Here is a 20512-nt window from a genome sequence, read left to right on the forward strand (position 1 = left end):
TACTTAGGAGGCTGAGGCAGGAGATCCCTTGAACCCAGGAGGCAGAGGTTGCAGTGAGCCGAGATTGTGCCACTGCACTGCAGCCTGGGTGACAGAGCAAGACTCCGTCACAAAATACATGCATGCATACATACATATCTGCCCCTGGTGCAGCAGGGCCAGCCTCTCCATTCGGCATAGCAGCCACACTGCTTGTGGACATGAGCTTTGCTGGAGGCCCCAAAAATATTTTGCTGCTCAAAATAAGCAAGGTGCGTATGTTGATGGTGTTAATGTAAAGGTGGATATAATTGAGTCTGGCTTGTATGAATCTTTATAACCATGCAGTCATAAAATATGATTTTTCTGGGTTTTTTTGAGATGGAGTCTCTCTCTTGTTGCCCAGGCAGGAGTGCAGTCACACGATCTCAGCTCACTGCAAAGTCTGCCTCCCGGGTTCAAGCGATTCTCATCACTCAGTCTCTCAAGTAGCTGGGATTACAGGCACCCGCAACCACACCCGGCTGATATTTGTATTTTTAGTAGAGAGGGGGTTTCACCATGTTGGCCAGGCTAGTCTCGAACTCCTTACCTCAGGTGATCCACCCGCCTCAGCCTCCCAAAGTGCTGGGATTACAGGCATGAGCCACCGCGCCCGGCCAAAATATAATTTTTAGTATTTAGTTAGGGATCCACAAAGGCAAAAGTATCTTCGGACCTCGAAAGTCATGATGTGGCCCGGCTACTCCTTGCTTCTTTGACAGGTGTTGGAATCCTTTTTTTTTTTTTTTTTTAATTTTTTTTTTAGACAGGGTCTTGCTCTGTTTCCTAGGCTGGAGCGATCTCCACTCACTGCAACCTCCACCTCCTGGATTCAAGTGATTATCCTGCCTCAGCCTCCCGAGTAGCTGGGATTACAGGCACATGCCACCACGCTGGACTAATTTTTTAATAGAGAGAGGGTTTCACCATGTTGGCCAGGCTGGTCTTGAACTCCTGACCTCAGGTGATCCACTTGACTTCCCAAAGTGCTGGGATTACAGGCGTGAGCCACCACACTGGGCCGGGATCCCCATTTTAGAGGGGAAGAGCAGTTTGGTGAGTTCAGGTCACCCTTCTGACAAGGCTTGTGCTCTTTTCATGACACATGCTGGGTTCCTGCTTTAAGTCAGAAATTGCTGTTGTATAACGAGGAACACAAGAGAAGATCACCTAGCCCTGCCTTTGGCAGTTTCACAGGCATCCGCTCCACATCCACAGACCACCTGTGCTATTGATTACTCAGTATTTTTCTTTAAGTAAATGCAGTTCTTTTTTATTGAAATTAATGTGAGTCTTTTTTTTTTTTTTTTGAGATGACGTCTCACTCTGTCACCCAGGCTAGAGTGTGGTGGCACAATCTCGGCTCACTGAAACCTCCGCCTCCCGGGTTCAAGCAATTCTCATGCCTCAGCCTCCTGAGTAGCTGGGACTACAGGTGCGTGCCATCATGCCCAGCTAATTTTTTTGTATTTTTAGTAGAGACAGGGTTTCACTATGTTGGCCAGGCTCGTATCAAACTCCTGAGCTCAGGCCATCTGCCCACCTTGGCCTCCCAAAGTGCTGAGATTACAGGCATGAGCCACCACGCCCGGCCTTTTTTTTTTTTTTTTTCACTTTTTAATTTTTTTAAAGACAGTGTCCGTCTCTGTCACCCAGGCTGGAGCGCAGTGGCACAGTCACAGCTCACTTCAGCCTTGAACTCCTAGTCTGAAGCAATCTCCCCACCTCGGCCTCTGTAGCTGGGACTACAGGTGTGCACCAACAGGCTTGGCTAATTTTTTCATTTTTGTAGAAATGGAGTCTTGCTGTGTTGCCCGGACTAGTCTCAAACTCCTGGCCTCAAGCAATTCTCCTGTCTCGACCTCCCAAAGCACGGAATTATAGGCATGAGCCACTCCCCGACCCCAAAATTAATTTTTTAAAAGAAAAATGTTACATCCCAACAGTGAATTACCTACTGGAATGACTTGTCCATAATTTTTTAAAAAACGTTAACTATTAAAATAAAAAAGTGTTCGCAGGTGGACCACCACCTAAAATAACTTTGTATCAAGGCTGGGACTATGGTGAGGCCAGTGATGGTCAGGGTTTCAAGAGTAAAGGTCGGCCGGGCGCGGTGGCTCAAGCCTGTAATCCCAGCACTTTGGGAGGCCGAGATGGGTGGATCACAAGGTCAGGAGATCGAGACCATCCTGGCTAACACGGTGAAACCCCATCTCTACTAAAAAATACAAAAAACTAGCCAGGTGTGGTGGTGGGCGCCTGTAGTCCCAGCTACTCGGGAGGCTGAGGCAGGAGAATGGCGGGAACCCGGAAGGCGGAGCTGCAGTGAGCTGAGATCCGGCCACTGCACTCCAGCTTGGGCGACAGAGCGAGACTCCGTCTCAAAAAAAAAAAAAAAAAAAAAAAAAAGAGTAAAGGTCAATGTCATGAGAGTGAGGGTCAAGGTCATTGTGGGTAGAGGTCGAAGTTGAACAACTGAGGATAAGATCTTGTCTATATTTTACATTTTGCCATTTTGTCCATCCTGGTTTTTTTTCACCGATCTTAATTTTTTTTAAATATTGCATTAAATATTTTCTCTCGATTACAGAGTTGTTTTTGGGGACTGAGACAACGCCTCCCTTGCCTCACCTTATTGCCTGTCCTGTGCTGCAGACAAAGGACTGTGTTCTCCACTTTGAGAAGTGGAGAAGTCCTAGATCGTTGACTTCCTGGGCCAGTGTCTCTGAGTAAGTCGGACCAAGCAAATGGCCAGTAGACATGTGTTGAAGTGCAGTTGGCGGGACGCGATCAGTGTGGGCCGAAGTGTTCGGCAAATGGATTTTGAGAACTACTTTCAGGGCCGAATTAACTTCCAGGCCTGAAGGGACCATTAACTTCTGCTCTTGGACTCCCCTTAATGGACTGAACACTCACTCCCCATCCAAGGTAAACCGTTTACCTCCGCCTCCCTCGCTAGCCCTAGGCCTGGTGTTTATAAAGCCATTTGCACTCCCCAGGGAAAGGAGAATGTCTGGTGATTGTTTCATCGTCAAATTAACTCTAGGACAACTCAGATGCAGTACAGGGGTGTCCCCGTTCCTGTCCCCCGCTGGCCCACGAGTGTCCACTGTTTGTAAATGTCACATAATGCCGTGAGCAGGTGTGAGATCTGGTGGAGTGAGCCCGGGCTGGGGCTGGAATGCAAACTGTACTGTGAGTTTAGGTGGTTCTCAGACCACAGAGTTCCTGACATTTCACAGGCCTTTTCCAGCAAAGCTGATTAACTTCCCACTCCCTCGGGCACTGGTAGGGCAAGTCATAGAATTACTGATGTGACCCAGTTTCCTAACAGCTGGTGGGTCAGGGCAGCTTTCTTGCATGGGTCTGAGGGGACCCTAGGACCTTGAGGTATATACGTGCATGTGAGCACAGACACGTGGGCCTGGAACTCCACCATTTGATGCCATAAAGTTTTGCGGACCCCTGTGAAATGTGCTTTTCAAATGCAGCTCTTGGCCGGGCTCAGGGGCTTACTCCTATAATCTCAGCATTTTGGGAGGGAGAGGTGGGCGAATCACTTGAGGTCAGGAATATGAGATCGGCTTGACCGACATGGTGAAACCCTGTCTCCACAAAAATACAAAAAAATTAGCCGAGTGTAGCAGTGCACGCCCGTAGTCCCAGTTACTTGGGAGGCTGAGGCAGGAGAATCATTTGAACCCAGGAGGGTGGAGATTGCAGGGAGCTGAGATCGCGCCACTGCACTCCAGCCTGGGCGACAGAGTGAGACTCTGTTTCAAAAAAAAAAAAAAAAAAAATTTAAAATTAAAAAAAAAGATGCAGCTCTCCCTGGAAGTAGACCCTGGAGCTTTTGTGAGTTGATGAGCTCACAGGGTTAGGACGCATTCTCAGAACTAGGGTTTGGAATGAATGAGACGCCACAGCGAAGACAGGAAGGCCAGGCATGAGAAATGCTCAAAAACCACACGGGAATGTAGCAGGAGTGTAGGAGGCAATGTGGTGACACGTGCATTTATTGGCTCAGTTGAGTACCTGCCATGTGCCAAAGGCTAGAGTCTGGGAACCCAGTGGTGAATAAGACGGACTAGGTTCCTGTCCTCATGGAGCTCACAGTTTAATTACGAGGCAAACCATAAGCAATGAACCAACTCCTTATCTCAGCCTCTAAGGCCTTATTTGACATGGCCTCTGGCCTTTCTGTCTGTCTCTTGAACACACAAAACTCATTTGTACCCCAGGGCCTTTCCACAGGCTGTTCCATCTGCCTGGAATACCTTTTCTCTGAATTTTCTTTTCTTTTCTTTTCTTTTTTTTTTTGAGATGCAGTTTCACTCTTGTTGCCCAGGCTGGAGTGCAGTGGTGAGATCTCAGCTCACTGTAACCTCTGCCTCCCAGGTTTAAGCGATTCTCCTGTCTCCGCCTCCCGAGTAGCTGGGATTACAGGCACCTGCCACCACGCCCGGCTAATTTTTTGTATTTTTAATAGAGATGGGGTTTCACCATGTTGGCCAGGCTGGTCTCAAACTCCTGACCTCAAGCGATCAGCCTGTCCCAGCCTCCCAAAGTGCTGGGATTACAGAGTGACCTACCATGCCCGGCCATTTCCCTGGATTTTCAGACAACTTTCTCCTCAATTGTCAGATCTCATCAAAAACATCACCTCCTAGAGAAGCCTTCATTGATCATCCCGTCTGCATTCTGCTTCCCTCCATCACTTTCTCTCCTGTTGCCTTGTTTTATTTTCTTCTCACCACTTACCACCATCCTAGATAATTATTCGTTTCTGGGTTCAGTGCCTTTCTGCCCCATTTGAATGTGAGCTCCTTGAAAGTAAAGCCCTTGTCTAGATAAAAGAAGCAAACAAAAAGTTAATAAGTGATTGTGACTTGTGACGCAGTGAACCACTCAAAGAGCCAGAATTACGCTGGTAGGTGCGGCGGGGGGAGGAGGGGTCAGGGAAGGCCTCCTCAAAGGTCAATGTTTAAACAGAGACCAGCAGGGCAAGAAGAAGCCATCCTGGGAAGCACTCGGAGGATGCAGAGGAAACGTCAGGCAGAGGCACAACAGAGGCAGGAGGTAACCCTGAGGGGCAAACATTGGTATTTTTCAAGAAACTAAAAAGATACTCCATGGACAGTCAGGCCTGCATTTGAATTCTGGCTCCTCTGCTGCCTCCCAGCAATGCGGCCCTTGCACAAATCACTTCTGTCTCTAGGCCTCAATCTCCTCTTCTATAATATGGGGATAAAATCAGCACTTTGGGAGGCCAAGGCGGGTGGATCACGAGGTCAAGAGATCGACACCATCCTTGCCAACGTGGTGAAACCTTGTCTCTACTGAAAATACAAAAATTAGCTGGGCATGGTGGTGTGTGCCTGTAGTCCCAGCTACTCGGGAGTCTGAGACAGAATTGCTTGAACCCGGGACGTGGAGATTGCAGTGAGCCGAGATCACGCTGCTATACTCTAGCCTAGTGACAGAGCGAGACTCTGTCTCAAAAAAAAAAAAACCTTTCTTGAACTCTTTTATAAAAATTAAGATAATACATAGACAGAGTTTGGCTCATAGTAGGAACTTAATAGATGTTTATTTCTATTTCCCTCCCCTTCACAAAGTTGTCAGGAGCCACCCCAGGCTTCCAGAACTGTCCTCCTTTAAGAGAGGACCGTTGGGGGCCGGGTGTGGTGACTCATGCCTGTAATCCCAGCACTTTGGGAGGCTGAGGTGGGTGGATCACGAGGTCAGGAGTTTGAGACCAGCCTGGCCAACATGGTGAAACCCCATCTCTATTAGTAATACCAAATTAGCCGGGTGTGGTGGGCAGACATCTGTGGTCCCAGCTACTGGGGAAGTTGAGGCAGGAGAATTGCTTGAGCCTGGGAAGCAGAGGTTGTAGTGAGCCAAGATTGTGCCACTGCACTCCAGCCTGGGTGACAGAGCAAGACTCCATCTCAAAAAGGGAGAGAGACAGAGAGAGAGAGAGGACCCTTTGGCTGGGCTCAGTGGCTCACTCCTGTAATCCCAGTATTTTGGAAGGCTGAGGTGGGAGGATCACTTGACCCCAGGAGTTCAAGACCACCCTGGACAACATAGTGAAACCCCATCTCTACGAAAACTAAAAATAAAAAGTTGGCTGGGCTTTCACTTGAGCTTAGGAGCTTGAGGCTACAGTGAGCTGTGATACTGCCACTGCACTCTACCCCGGGCCACAGAGCAAGACCCCGTCTCTAAAAGAGAATGTTCCCCATCCGCAGGTCCCATGCCCGCTACCTCTGCCTTCTCCTAGTATCTGAATCCCGAGTCCCCGGTTGCTCAGTTTCTCCCATTTGCACAGCCTACTCGACCCCATGGGACTTTGTCCCATGTCCTCTCACTCACAGCTCCCAAGGGACTGTCCCACATCAGCAGCCTAAGTTAGAACCAGACCCCAGAATACCTAAATCCAAGACTGATGTTCCTTCCATTATACCAGACCAAAGTTTAGAGCCAATAGCCTGCGGTTTTTCAATGTCAAGGCTGTTCCTCACCCTTCACAGTCAATCTAGGAAGCAAGAGCTCTGACCTGCCCACACTTGAGATACAAGATGTCGCTAGCAAAATAATAGTTCCTACCAGCTACCAAGCACAGTCAGGGAGCTAGGTGCACTGCTAAGTCCTTTGCAAACATGCTCTGATTTTGCTCTTTGTAACCCCTGGATGTGTTATATTCCCATTTTATAGATGAGTACATTAAAACTAAGAAGTAAAGTGTATTGCCCACGATCATATAAATGCTAAGACACGCCGGGCGCGGTGGCTCACGCCTGTAATCCCAGCACTTTGGGAGGCCGAGGCGGGCGGATCACAAGGTCAGGAGATCGAGACCACGGTGAAACCCCGTCTCTACTAAAAATACAAAAAATTAGCCGGGCGCGGTTGTGGGTGCCTGTAGTCCCAGCTACTCGGGAGGCTGAGGCAGAAGAATGGCGTGAACCCGGGAGGCGGAGCTTGCAGTGAGCCGAGATCGCGCCATTGCACTCCAGCCTGGGCGACAGAGCGAGACTCTGTCTCAAAAAAAATAAAAAATAAAAAATAAATAAATAAATAAATAAATAAATAAATGCTAAGACACAGAGTTTACAACTCAGGCTGGGGTAATATTCCAACTCTTTAATAACCAGCACAGCATGGCCACTGGTCCATCAGAATAGACGCCAGCTGTGAACGCCCAGCATGGCATACGGATGCCTACCAACTGAACAATGGCTCAGACAAGACCGACTCCAGTCCTTTCTGCTGCGGGCCCCCCGGGAAAGCCACTGCACTCAGAGCAAAAACGAGGAAGCTCCCTGCTGGACCAAACAGCTTGCGGGGAAGCAGGAGAGCTGGCACCGGTTCCAGCAATGTGCAGAATACAGTGTGCAGCCAACAGGCCACCTCGACAAGGCCAGTTAGCGTATCATGAAGGGGAAGGGGTGTGGAGGCAAATCCCAGGAGAATGGCCCACAGTCTAGAGCTCGGTCGCATTGGTGTGACGCACAATGGCACACACACAATTGCAGTCACATTGGTGCAGTCACATTGGTGTACCACTGGTGTGGCACACCTAAGTAGATGAGCTGAAATCGGTGTTTGGAAACCCACAGGGGCCTGAGGACACCAGGCAAGTGAGATTGGGACATCCAGGCCAAGGTCCACGTGTCTGAACCCAGTTCAAATTCCTTCACATTATTCAGCCATAATTCCTCGACTTCCACTTAAGACAGCGGCCCTTTGGTCAAACTGCCTGGACTGGAAGCCCACATTCACTACTTGGGTTTTTTGTTGTTTTTGTTTTGTTTTGTTTTTGAGACAGTCTCGCTCTGTTGCCCAAGCTGGAGTGCAGTAGCACGATCTCGGCTCACTGCAGCCTCTGCCTTGCAGGTTCAAGCGATTCTCCTGCTTTAGCCTCCCGAGTAGCTGGGACCATGGTTGTGTGCCATCATACCCGGCTAATTTTTGTATTTTTAGTAAAGATGGGGTTTTACCATATTAGCCAGGCTGATCTCGAACTCCTGACCTCATGTGATCCACCTGCCTCAGCCTCCCAAAGTGCTGGGACTATAGGCGTGAGCCACCACGCCCGGCCACATTCGCTGCTTGTTAGCTTTGGGACCGTGACCGAGTTGCTTAACTTCTGTCTCAGTTTCCTTATCTATAAAATGTGAAAGCGGTGCTGATTACATACGTTATACTTTACAAGCCCTGCAAGCAGTATTCAATAAGCAAATAATAAACAAATGCTTTTCCTAGGATGGTTTATCAGATATAATACCAGTCACACCAAACTATTCACTTCTTTTTTGACACTTGCACACTTTCGTATCAGTTAGGAATTGTGCTTAACTTCTAGTAACAGGGAACTGAAATAACAGTGGTTTAAACAAGGTAAAGGTTTCTTTTCTTAAAAAAGAAACCTTAAAAAAAAAAAAAAGAAGTCCAGGTTGACATGTCCTCCAGGTCATCAATATCCCATGTTCATTCTGACTTTCCGCTCTGGTATCCTTAGAGCATGGTTTCAGTGACGAAGGTCACACAATTACTACTGTAACTCGAGCCATCATGTCTTCATTCCAGGCACAAAGGAGAAGGAAGAAGGGAGGGCAAAAGGGTATCTCAGGTGAGTCAGCCCCATTCTTTAAAGTGCTTTCCTGGAAGCTCCACCCAACTACTTCCCACTTAGTTTTTTTTTTTTTTTTTTTTTTTTTTTGAGTGTCACTCTGTCGCCCAGGCTGAGTGCAATGACACCCTCTTGACTCACTGCAACCTCCACCTTCCAGGTTCAAGCAATTCTCCTGCCTCAGCCTCCCAAGTAGCTGGGATTACAGGAGCCCACCACCACGCCTGGCTAATTTTTGTATTTTTACTAGAGACGGGGTTTTACCATGTTGGCCAGGCTGGTCTCGAACTCCTGAACTCAAGTCATCTGTCCTCCCTTGGTCTTCCCAAAGTGCTGGGATTACAGGCGTGAGACACTGTGTCCAGCCTTCCCAGTGACTATTAGTAAGAGATGGCTTAGGAACACTATCTGTAAAGGAAGCTCACAAATGTGGTTTTTCTTTCTTTCTTTCTTTTTTTTTTTTTTTGAGTTTCGCTTTTGTTGCCCCAAGCTGGAGTGCAATGGTGCGATCTCAGCTCACTGCAACCTCCGCCTCCCAGGTTCAAGCAATTCTCCTGCCTCAGCCTCCTGAGTAGCTGGGATTACAGACGTGCACCACCATGCCCACCTAATTTTTTGTATTTTTAGTAGAAATGGGTTTTCACCATGTTAGCCAGGCTGGTCTTGAACTCCTGACCTCAGATGATCTGCTCACCTCGGCTGTGCTGGGATTATAGGCGTGAGCCACTGCGCCTGGCCTCTTTTTTTTTTTTTTTTTTTTTTTTAATTTGGTCTATTGCTACTCCTAACAAAAATCTAAATTGAGTCGCTAAGGAAAAGGGGTTACAGATATTGGGTAGGCAACTGCAGAATTTGCCTCTTTTTGTCCATGTGTTTTGACATGTATTTTCTCCCCACTAAATATCAACCCCTGAAGTCGCACCTGGAAACCTCTACCTCACAGGCGTCCTTTCTACCACCCTGCTTAACACCATGGCCAAATATGGCTATTGGGCACTGAAATGTGGCAAGTGGGACTGTGTAACTGAATTTTTAATTTTATTTACCTTTATATTTAAGCTATAAAACTAATACTGCATTCAATTATTGGAAAACTTTGCTTGGAGCACCTTGGGTATGCAAATTACACTTGAATTTATTCAACCATAAATTTTATGAGATCTAAATACAGGTTAAGTATTTCTGATAAAAATTTAGCACCTGAATTGGGATGCTCTATATTACATAGAGATTTCAAAGACTTCGTCTGAAAAAAAAAGAATGTAAAATGTCTTATAAATAATTTTTTTTTTTTGACTGGGCGCAGTGGCTCACGCCTGTAATCCCAGCACTTTAGGAGGCCAAGGCGGGAGGATCACCTGAGGTCAAGAGTTCGAGACCAGCCTGACCAATATGATGAAACTCCATCTCTACTAAAAATACAAAAATTAACCAAGTGTGGTGGCGCATGCCTGTAATCCCAGCTACTCTGGAGCCTGAGACAGGAGAATCGCTTGAACCCGGGAGGCGGAGATTGCAGTGAGCAGAGATCACACCATTGCACTCCAACTTGGGCAACAAGGTGAAATTCCGTCTCAAAAATAAATAAATAAAATAGTAATAATACTTTTTTTTTTGGCCAGACACAGCGGCTCACGCCTGTAATCCCAGCACTTTGGGAGGCTGAGGCAGGCAGATCACTTGAGGTCAGGAGTTCGAGACCAGCCTGGACAACATGGTGAAACCCTGTCTCTACTAAAAATACAAAAATTAGCCAGGTGTGGTGGCACACGCCTGTAATCCCAGCTACTCAGGAGGCTGAGGCAGGAGAATCACTTGAACTCGGGAGGTAGAGGTTGCAGTGAGCCAAGATCAAGGTCATGGCACTCCAGCCTGGACAACAGAGTGAGACTCTCTGTCTCAAAAAAACAAAAACAGGCCGGGCGCGGTGGCTCACGCCTGTAATCCCAGCACTTTGGGAGGCCGAGGCGGGCGGATCACAAGGTCAGGAGATCGAGACCATCCTGGCTAACACTGTGAAACCCCGTCTCTACTAAAAATGCAAAAAATTAGCCGGGCGAGGCGGCGGGCGCCTGTAGTCCCAGCTACTCGGGAGGCTGAGGCAGGAGAATGGCGTGAACCCGGGAGGCGGAGCTTGCAGTGAGCCGAGATCGCGCCACTGCACTCCAGCCTGGGCGACTAAGCGAGACTCTGTCTCAAAAAAACAAACAAACAAACAAACAAACAAACAAAACAAAAAAGCAGAAAAAATTTGTTTTAATGCAAAGTGTGGTGATTCATACCTGTATTCTCAGCACTTTGGGAGGCCGAGGCAGGCAGCTCACTTAAGCCCTGGAGTTCGAGACCAGCCTGGGCAACATGGCAAAATCCTGTCTCTACAAAAGACACAGAAATTAGCTGAGCATGGTAATGCATTCTTGTAGTCCCAGCTACTCAGGAGGCTGATGTGGGAGGACTGCGCCCAGGAGGTCAAGACTGCAGTGAGCTGTGATTACACCACTGCACTCCAGCCTGGGTGACAAAATGAGACCCTGTCTCAATAATAATAATAATAATAATAATAGTTTTATATTGATTACATGTTAGCATTATAATATTTGAGGAATATTGGGCTAAATAAAATGTAAGAATTAATTTCACCTGTTTCTTTTTAATGTGGCTGCTAGAAAATGTTTCATTACATATGTGGTTCACACAGTCTATGTCTATTGCACAGCTCTGCTTTCTGCTTTCTGTTTTTTTTTTTTTTTTTTTTTTTTTTTTTGAGACGGAGTCTTGCTCTGTCACCCAGGCTGGAGTGCAGTGGCACGATCTCAGCTCACTGCAAATTCCGCCTCCCGGGTTCACGCCATTCTCCTGCCTCAGCCTCCCGAGTAGCTGGGACTACAGGTGCCCACCACCACGCCCAGCTAATTTTTTGTATTTTTAGTAGAGACAGTGTTTCACCGTGTTAGCCAGGATGGTCTCGATCTCCTGACCTCAAGATTCGCCCGCCTCTGCATCCCAAAGTGCTGGGCTTACAGGTGTGAGCCACCGCACCCAGCCCTGCCTTCTGTTTTTGAGTCAGTTGTTAATGTATCTATATACCATGTAGATGTATTAACATCTACATACTCCCTACTCTACATACCGTGGCTATGTGAGAGCTAGAATCCAAGTACGATTTATATCTACTATTTATTGGCATTTACTATGTACTAGGCACTATGTTGTTTTTTTGTTTTTTTTTAATCAAGGCCTAACTCTGTCACCCAGGTTGGAGTGCAGTGGCTCAATTATAGCTCATTGCAGCCTCGAACTCCTGGGCTCAAGCAATCTTCCCACCTCAACCTCCCAAATAGCTGAGATTACAGGCATGAGTCACCTCAGGCAGCTACGCACTAGGTTTTTAAATGTAACAGCATTTCACAATGTAATCTTTATTGTAACAGGCAGCATATTAAAGAGTATGGGCTTTGAAGAAACACACAAGGCCAGGCACGGTGGCTCACGCCTGTAATCCTAGCTTTTTGGGAGGCAGAGGTGGGATAATTGCTTGAGGCCTGGAGTTTGAGACCAGCCTGGGCAACCTAATGAGACCCCATCTCCAAAAATTTAAAAATCAACCGAGTGTGGTGCCACATACCTGTAGTTCCAGGTACTCAGGAGGCTGAGGCAGGACAATCACTTGAACCCAGGAATTTGAGGTTGCAGTGAGCCTAGATCACACTACTGCATTCCACCCTGGGCAACAGAGCAAGACCTTGTCTCGAAAAAGAAAAAAGAAAAGAAAAGAAACACACAGTGTTTGTATCAACTCCACCACCTTCACCAAGCAGTGCTTTCAGTCTGAGCCTCTATAAAACGGGTGTGTTTAGCACACCTCTCAGGCTTTGTGTGGCTGAGACAAGCATATGCAATGCCTACCCTGGGCACACAGCATGGCACAAAGTATGAAACTCACTAACTTGGGTTTCTGCCCTTGCATCCCTGTGGTTCCTAGCACAGTCCTGGGACATGAAAAGCGTCGGATCAACGTTTGCTCCAGGAAGGAAGCTGGGGGTGGGAGGTGGGACAGGCAGAGACTGGAGCCCAGCTGGGTTTCAGAACAGGTGGGCGAGCTCACAGACGCTGCACACAGCCAGGATCTGGCCTAGAATAGAGGCTGCCTGCTCTGGCTGGATTGGAGCCCCTTCTCGGAGTGACGGGTGACAGGTGCATGCCGTTTGCTCAGCAGGTGCTTGTGGTTGGCAGTGACAACAGAGGCCCAGAGTTGTTGGTTACAAACCCCAGGGAAGGTTTTAAAAACCTTCCCTTCCCCTCCATTGTCCCTACATTGCACCGGAGGCCTGGAGAAGACCCCATCTAGGACTATCTACTAGCCACTTTTTCTTGAGCACTTATTATGCCCCAGACACTACATCCCACCTGCAGACAACCCTAAGAGGGAAGGACTGTCTCTCTTCCCATGTTACAGATGGGAGCACTGAGGCTCAAAAGAGGATATTCGTTGCCCAGTCCTATCCGACCCCAGTCTCCTTAGGTTGATCCCTGGGCTGTACTCCACCATGACTCAACTCCCCTATCTATCACCCACATGCCATCACATAGACTCTTTCCCTCCCCCACCAACTATGACAGAAGCAGAAGAAACTAGTAAGAAACCACACAGTGAGGGGCCCAGGGGAAGTTGGAGGTATGAGCGAGAACTCTTTTACTGACTTTACAGAAATTCAGCTCAATCCAATTTACATCAAAATGTAAATGTATTGGCTCCATTAACAAAAATGTGCAGGAGTTGTAGTTTCAGGTCCAGCTGGATCCAGGTGCTCAAATAACATCATAAGAAATCTATCTCTCTCTAGGTAGGGTGCGATGGCTCACACCTGTAATCCCAGCACTCTGGGAGGCCAAGGTGGGTGGATCACCTGAGGTCAGGAGTTTGAGACCAGCCTGGCCAACATAGTGAAATCCCATCTCTACTAAAAATACAAAAATTAGCCAGGCATGATGGTGGGTACCTGTAATTCCAGCTACTTGGAAGACTGAGGCAGGAGAATGGCTTGAACCTGGGAGGTGGAGGTTGCAGTGAGCTGAGATTGTGCCACTGCACTCCAGCCTGGGTGATAAAGCAAGACTCTGTCAGGAGAAAAAAGAAAGGAAGGAAGGAAGGAAGAGAGGGAGGGAGGGAGGGAGAGCGAGAGCGAGAGATAAAGAAAAGACTGGGCGCGGTGGCTCACGCCTGTAATCCCAGCACTTTGGGAGGCCGAGGTGGGCGGATCACGAGGCCAGGAGATTGAGACCACCTGCCTAACACGGTAAAACCCCGTGTCTTCAAAAATACGAAAAAAAAAAAATTAGCCAGGCGTGGTGGCGGGCGCCTGTAGTCGAGCTACTCGGGAGGCTGAGGCAGGAGAAGGGCGTGAACCCGGGAGGTGGAGCTTGCAGTGAGCAGAGATCCGGCCACTGCACTCCAGCTTGGGCGACAGAGCGAGACTCCAAGAAAAAAAAAAGAAAGAAGGAAGGAAGGAAGGGAGGAGGGAGGAGGGAGGGAGGGAGGGAGGAGGGAGGGAGGGAGGGAGGGAGGGAGGGAGGAAGGAAGGAAGGAAGGAAGGAAGGAAGGAAGGAAGGAAGGAAGGAAGGAAGGAAGGAAGGAAGGAAGGAAGGGAGAGAGAGAAAGAAAGAAAGAAAAGGAGGGAGGGAGGGAAGGCAGGGAGGGAGAAAGAAAGAAAGAGAAAGAGAAAGAAAAAAAGAAAAGAAAAGAGAAAAGAAAAGAGGACATTTTCCTACCACCAGCACATTGAGGGCGAGGGATCGTCAGAAGTTCACAAATCAGAGGACTGGATTCTGTCTTTGCCTTGAACCTGGCAAAGTGAAGTAGAGAAAAATAAAAAAGGCCCCCAGCCTCCCATGCCTGCATATCTTGACGTTTGTGGTCAAGATCACAGCCAAAGACTCACACCAGCTAAGTCACAAAGTTTGGCTCAGCCTGGGGCTTCCTGGAAACCACTAAGCTGAAGAGGTTCGTGAGGTCCCCACAGTTCATTTAGAATTCACAGCCTTCCCCTATGACATTTTTGTTTCTAACATAGATCTCCTCTAAGGAAAGGGATAGAGCTGCCACAGAGAACAAAATGCCCTTCAGCCCTGAGTTCATCAGTTCTTGCTGTACAAAAACACCTTTTTCCCCCCTCTAACACAGGAAATGCAGGAAACCAGCACCAGCTGATTAAAAAAAAAAAAAAAAAGACCCCTCCCCCGCCACCACACACACACCCCCCACGCACCCACACACACAAGCCTTTCAACTTGTCCAGAAACTTGCCCACAGCACTTCTGGCCACGCTGGGCTGGGCCATTGTGACGTCAGGCCGGCAGTCAGCCAATGGATGAATGGTTCTGACTTTCTCATCTGCATATTGCGGTGGCATTGGTTCAGATTTCAGGGCCATTTGTATTGTGGTGGTTTCTTTATGTTCAAGGTTATCCACCCCAGGCAGAGGACAAACTCCACTCCTGGCCTTCCTGCCCAGCTACATTTAAGGGTTGTAACCAGGACAGTGAGTCCGTTCTGGGAAAGGGGCCTCGTGGAGGTTATGAAATCCAGCAGGGCATGGAAGGAGAAAGAATTGGCAATCCAGACGGGATGGAGGCAGGAGTTGGCTCAGTAACCCCATCTTTCCTATCCACCAGCACTCCCCTGCGCTTCCCAAGTGATTTAATTATCCATTCTTTAACTGCAACTCGATTAGCCCTGAAATTTGGGTGAAGAGAAATCAGACACAGGTTACTTGAATTACTATGCTTGGTTTTATCTTGTAGACGAATAACTCAGGCTTGTGAATTGAACATGCAAATGTGTGCAAAATAACATGCATAATTTAAGATTCTCAAATTAACAGAGGAGAAACAATTGAGTAACCTCGCTGCTTTCTCTGAAGCACAGTTTTCTAAGAATATTGTAACCATTTTTTTTTTCGGTGTCTGACAGAAGGGATTGGAAAATAGAAGGAATTTAAAGCAAAAGGGTAGATGTAGCTATCAGTGGCAAGAAAAATGTAGGGAGATTGCAATATTAAAATAGAGTCAAATTTCACTTACTCGGATATCATTGAGTTTGGATTTGGTGTAAATCACCTCAAACTTCCCTTTACTTTGATGCTAACTATAAATATAGCATTGGTGTGTATTAGAGCTCTGGTTCTCACCTCCAAGGTTTGATTAAATAAGTCTGGGCAGAAATAAAGAAATTGTAACAAGTGTCCCAAATATTTCTGTCAACAGGGGACTACTGCTGAGAAACTCTGCCTTGATTTTCCAAGTCACTTTTAATTTTAAATGTTTATTTCCCCATGGTCTTCACAAACCATTGAAATATCTCAGCAACTGAAATATTCCAGCATGCAAACTTGATCTCTTCGATTGCCTACCACACCCAAAAGCTGTGCAGAAACCTCCTAACACGTACACTTAGTTGGACTGGAAACTGGAGCCACCATCACTATGAAGAGATGTGGAGTGATCAGACTTCCATGTGTGATGATTAATTTTATGTGTCTACTGGACTAGGTTAAGGGATGCCCAGATGGCTGGTAAAACATTATTTCTAGGTATGTCCATGAGGGTATTTCCAGAAGAGATTACCATTTGAATCTGAATAATGTTTGCCTTCACCAATTCAGGTGAGCATCATGCCATCCATTGAGAGCCCAAATGGAACAAAAAGGTTTAGGAAGCGTGAATTCGCTGTCTCTGCTTGAGCTGGAGCATCATCTCTTGCCCTCAGGCATCAGCACTCCTGGTTTGGGGGACTTAGGATTCAGACTGGGACCTATGCCATTGGTTTCCCTGGTTCTCAGGCCTCCGGGCTTTGTTGGACTGGAACTATACCACCTGTTTTCCTGGGTCTTCAGCTTGCAGATGGCAGACTGTGGGACTTCTCAGTCTTCATCATTGTGTGAGCCAATCCCCCATAATAAATATCTTTCTCTATGTCTACACATTCCCTATCGGTTCTGTTTCTCTGGAGAACCCTGAGTAATACAGCCTATAATAGACCAAGGGCCCCAGACGCTGGCTTTGCCATCCCAATTCTGCGGCTCTCAGCCATCAACTGAACACCTCAGAGACACTAAGGCAGCCTGTTCATGGGAGGTGCAGGGCTCCTCCGATGATGACTTGAGCTTGAGAATTCTCCAAGAGCCTTCCCAAACCTTCCTTAGACTGCATGGGAGGCCAGGACACTCCCATCCAAATTTCTTCTTTTTAAAAAAATTTTTTGTTTACCCATCATAAACTAGATCCCACCCAACTTGTCCTTCCCTTCCTTCCTTCCTTCTTTCCTTCTTTCCTTCCTTCCTTCCTTTCCTTCCTTCCTTCCTTTCCTTCCTTCCTTCCTTCCTTCCTTCCTTCCTTCCTTCCTTCCTTCCTTCCTTCCTCTCTCCTTTCCTTCCTTCCTTCCTTCCTTCCTTCCTTCCTTCCTTTCCTTCCTTCCTTCCGTCCTTCCTTCCTTCCTTCCTTCCTTCCTTCTAGACGGTCTCACTCTGACATCCAGGCTGGAGTGCAGCGGCGTGATCTCAGCTCATTGTAACCTCTGTCTCCGAGGTTCAAGTAATTCTCCTGCCTCAGCCTCCCAAGTAGCTGGGATGACAGACCTGCGCCACCACACCTGGCTGATTTTTGTATTTTTATTAGAAATGGGGGTTTCTCCGTGTTGGCCGGGCTGGTCTCGAACTCCTGGCCTCAAGTGATCCACTCACCTCGGCCTCCCAAATTGCTGGGATTACAGGTGTGAGCCACTGCTCCAGGCCCCCACCCAACTTCCTTTCCTCTCCCCTTCATTTGGGATTGTGTGGCCCTCCTCACTTTCTCTGTCTCCCTCCCTGCTTCTCCCACAGACCTTTCTTCTAATAAATCCTTTCTGCTTTAAATTTCTTTTTAGTCTCTGTTTCTAGGAGAACGATGGCTAACACAAAAGGTTTTGACAAAGAAATAAACAACATACCAAGTATCATTAAGATCGTATTTTTGGACCTTCTTTTATTTATTTATTTGGAGACAGAGTCTCATTCTGTTGCCCAGGCTGGAGTGCAGTGGCTCAATCACAACTCACTGCAGGCTCCACCCCCTGGGCTCAATCAATCCTCCCACATCAGCCTCCCGAACAGTTGGAACTAAAGGCACGTGACACCATGTCCAGCTAATTTTTGTATTTTTTGTAGAGACTGGGTCTCGCCATGTTGCCAGGCTGGTCTTAAACTCCTTAGCTCAAGTGATCGGCCCTCCTTGGCCTCCCAAGGTGCTAGGACTACACGAGTGAGCCACTGTAAGCAGCCTTGGACCTTCCTTGATTGATAAGCCCGTCTCTTGCCTTGTGCCCTGCCCAGCTTGCGTTCCGAGGGAATGCCACCTCCAGAAAGCGAGTATGTGGTACAGGGGAGCCCATCCAGACAGGAAGAGGAAGGAAAAGCACTTTCTTGAGGACATTAGGCATAATTTTCATAAAACAATTATGTTCTCTTCTCCAGTAAGCCTCATCTATTCATTAAAATAGACCCCTCCACCACTTTCTGACACTACTTCCTTTGCTATTATACTTGGTAATTAACTAATTCTTTCCAAATAAATTTTTTTTTTTTTTTTTTTTTTTTTTGAGATGGAGTCTCACTCTGTCACCCAGGCTAGAGTGCAATGGTACCATCTTGGTTCACTGCAACCTCTGCCTCCTGGGTTCAAGAGATTCTCCTGCCTCAGTCTCCCAAGTAGCTGGTATTATAGGCACCTGCCACCACACCCAGCGAATTTTGTATTTTTATTAGAGACGGGGTTTCACCATGTTGTCCAGGCTGGTCTCAAACTTTTGACCTCAGGTGATCCGCCTGCGTCAGCCTCCCAAAGTGCTGGAATTGCAGGCGTGAGCCATCAAACCTGCCCAAATAAATTCTTAAAAAAAATTTTTGTTTAAGTATATGTAATATCTTTGAACAAATAAATTCTATCATTTGGACAGAATGACAAAATCTTTTAGATTTTCTCTTTTCCCACAGTTCAAACGGGTGAGGTCATTTTTCTGGGTGTCATGCCCTGAGTGTGAGCTGTGAGCAGTGATGGGGGAGGAGAAGGGAACGAACCTTCATGTTAATTTGTGTCATCCACTTTCCTCTTGATTCTGACGCTGCCTTGCTCCAGGACTTCTTAGCTATTTGTGTCTTGATTTTTCACCTTATCTCACGGAGATGACGGCTTCCTTCTAATTTTTTCTTAGAATCAGGGAGTTCTTCAAAAGTCCTTTCCACATTATCTCGGGCCAGACTTTGCAGTCATGGTGTGTTCAGCAATTCCTCCAACTCTCTTGTGGGGTAGGAACAGTGCGTTCATTTTGGAGCAATCCTTCTCCTTTCAGATGGTAAGGCTTGGTACGGTCTTCCTCTGTGCCCAGGTAGCTGCGGAGAGTGCCTGGCTGGCCGTCCATAGTTCATTATCAGCTCAGCTCATGTGGCACTTATGGTTGGTAAAGACAGGGGAAGACCTGGGCTATCAGTGCCTCTTCCCCCACAGCCCCCTGCCAACCCCCGACCCCCCACCCAGAGGAGGAAGTGGGTCTGGTTTCCCAAGAGGAAACTCAGTGACAATTCCCTAGGCCTTCTAGTTGGAAACCATTGGGTATCTGGCATCAATTTCATCTTCCTTATTCCGTTTCTGACTCTGCCTTGCTGGGAGCTGCTGTGCTGGTTCATAGAGCTCGGGTACTTCTGTTCTGGCTTTAACTTGCTACATTGCACTTGCTGTTTACATGTGCGCCTCTCCAATGGGGTTCAGTGTAATGACTGCTTATGTTCAGGTCACCATTAAATCCCTAGTGCCCAGCATAGCACTGGACATGTAGTCAGTATTTAATCAATGTTTGATGAATAACAGTTGCCAAGAGAGATCAGGGGAACCTGGTGTTAAGGTTCCAAGTCAATTCATCGGTATGAACATCCTGCTCTATTTCCTGAGGCCAGATAGACCCAGGAGAGAGAAGGCTAGAAGATGCCGTGGATATAGGGTCCTGGATTTGGCCAATGTTAATCAAAAGCAGATATAGGTGATGTACTCAGAGAAATTGGAGTGAACCATCATCGAGGAGCAAAGGCAGAGCCCAGTGACACGATTGTGCGTTAGGAAGTGAGTTGTGACCCATTGTCCAGGAGGGAACCATGAGATCACAGCCAATGGCGTGGAATCATAAATCAGTCCGACGGTTAATATAGGGGTGGGAGCCAAGATACCTAGAAGACAGTAGGAACAAAAGCCAAGCTAGCTACGTCAAAGCAAATGGTTCAGGACAAAGACTATGAATGAGTTGAGTTCCAGTGGTTCATTTGTACTGAATGCTGACTGTGCAGCTGGGGTGAGACCTGCCAGCTTAAAGGCACGTGGTCAGGCCAGGCCCCATCGACATCTAAACATTAGAACAAGACCAGGAACCAGCCATCCCAGGCCCTGGCACGTAGGGCCAAAAATCTCCAACCAGATTGGGAGCTTGGGATCCTTTCCAGGGCAAAGTAGAGCCCGTTAATCAAGGTCCTGTTGAACTTCAGACCCAGCCCCAACAGAAGGTTCAGTCAGTGAAGATCCAGGTGGGTGGACAGTAGAGGAGTCAATAAACAGCAATCATTTCTAAAGAACTGAGATTTGAGACTGGGAACCTGTTGTATAAAGAGTTCATCCACCCATCCATCCACCCATCCAGCCATCCATCCATCCAACCATTCATTCATCCTTTTATGCACTGGGCAAGTGGAGGGAAAATGCAGTATCCCTGTACCCAGGATACTCACCTGGGAACCTAGCTGCTAGCATTGAGGTCCTGAAGTCTGAGCAAGG

At 47.5% G+C, this 20512-nt stretch overlaps 2 long non-coding RNA genes across 3 annotated transcripts in view; one reads left to right on the top strand and one right to left on the bottom strand.

Moving 5' to 3' along the window:
* Nucleotides 1–3854: 3854 nt before the first annotated feature.
* On the bottom strand, nucleotides 3855–12900 carry LOC139356639 (uncharacterized). Its single transcript, XR_011608798.1, has 3 exons — nucleotides 12291–12900; nucleotides 10948–11040; nucleotides 3855–4870 (listed from the first exon to the last, which is right to left on the bottom strand). It is a non-coding gene; the product is annotated as an uncharacterized lncRNA (long non-coding RNA).
* Nucleotides 5029–20512, top strand: part of LOC105495266 (uncharacterized) — a 38433-nt gene continuing 22949 nt past the window's right edge. Inside the window, exon 1 of one of the 2 annotated variants that reach the window (XR_011608799.1) lies at nucleotides 5029–5103. This is a non-coding gene — a long non-coding RNA (uncharacterized lncRNA). Of the gene's footprint in view, nucleotides 5104–19875; nucleotides 20266–20512 lie in introns of those variants that run through there. The other variant, XR_011608800.1, reaches the window with a different exon arrangement.

This window comes from Macaca nemestrina, chromosome 10, assembly GCF_043159975.1.
Source record: "Macaca nemestrina isolate mMacNem1 chromosome 10, mMacNem.hap1, whole genome shotgun sequence".
NCBI lineage: Eukaryota > Metazoa > Chordata > Mammalia > Primates > Cercopithecidae > Macaca > Macaca nemestrina.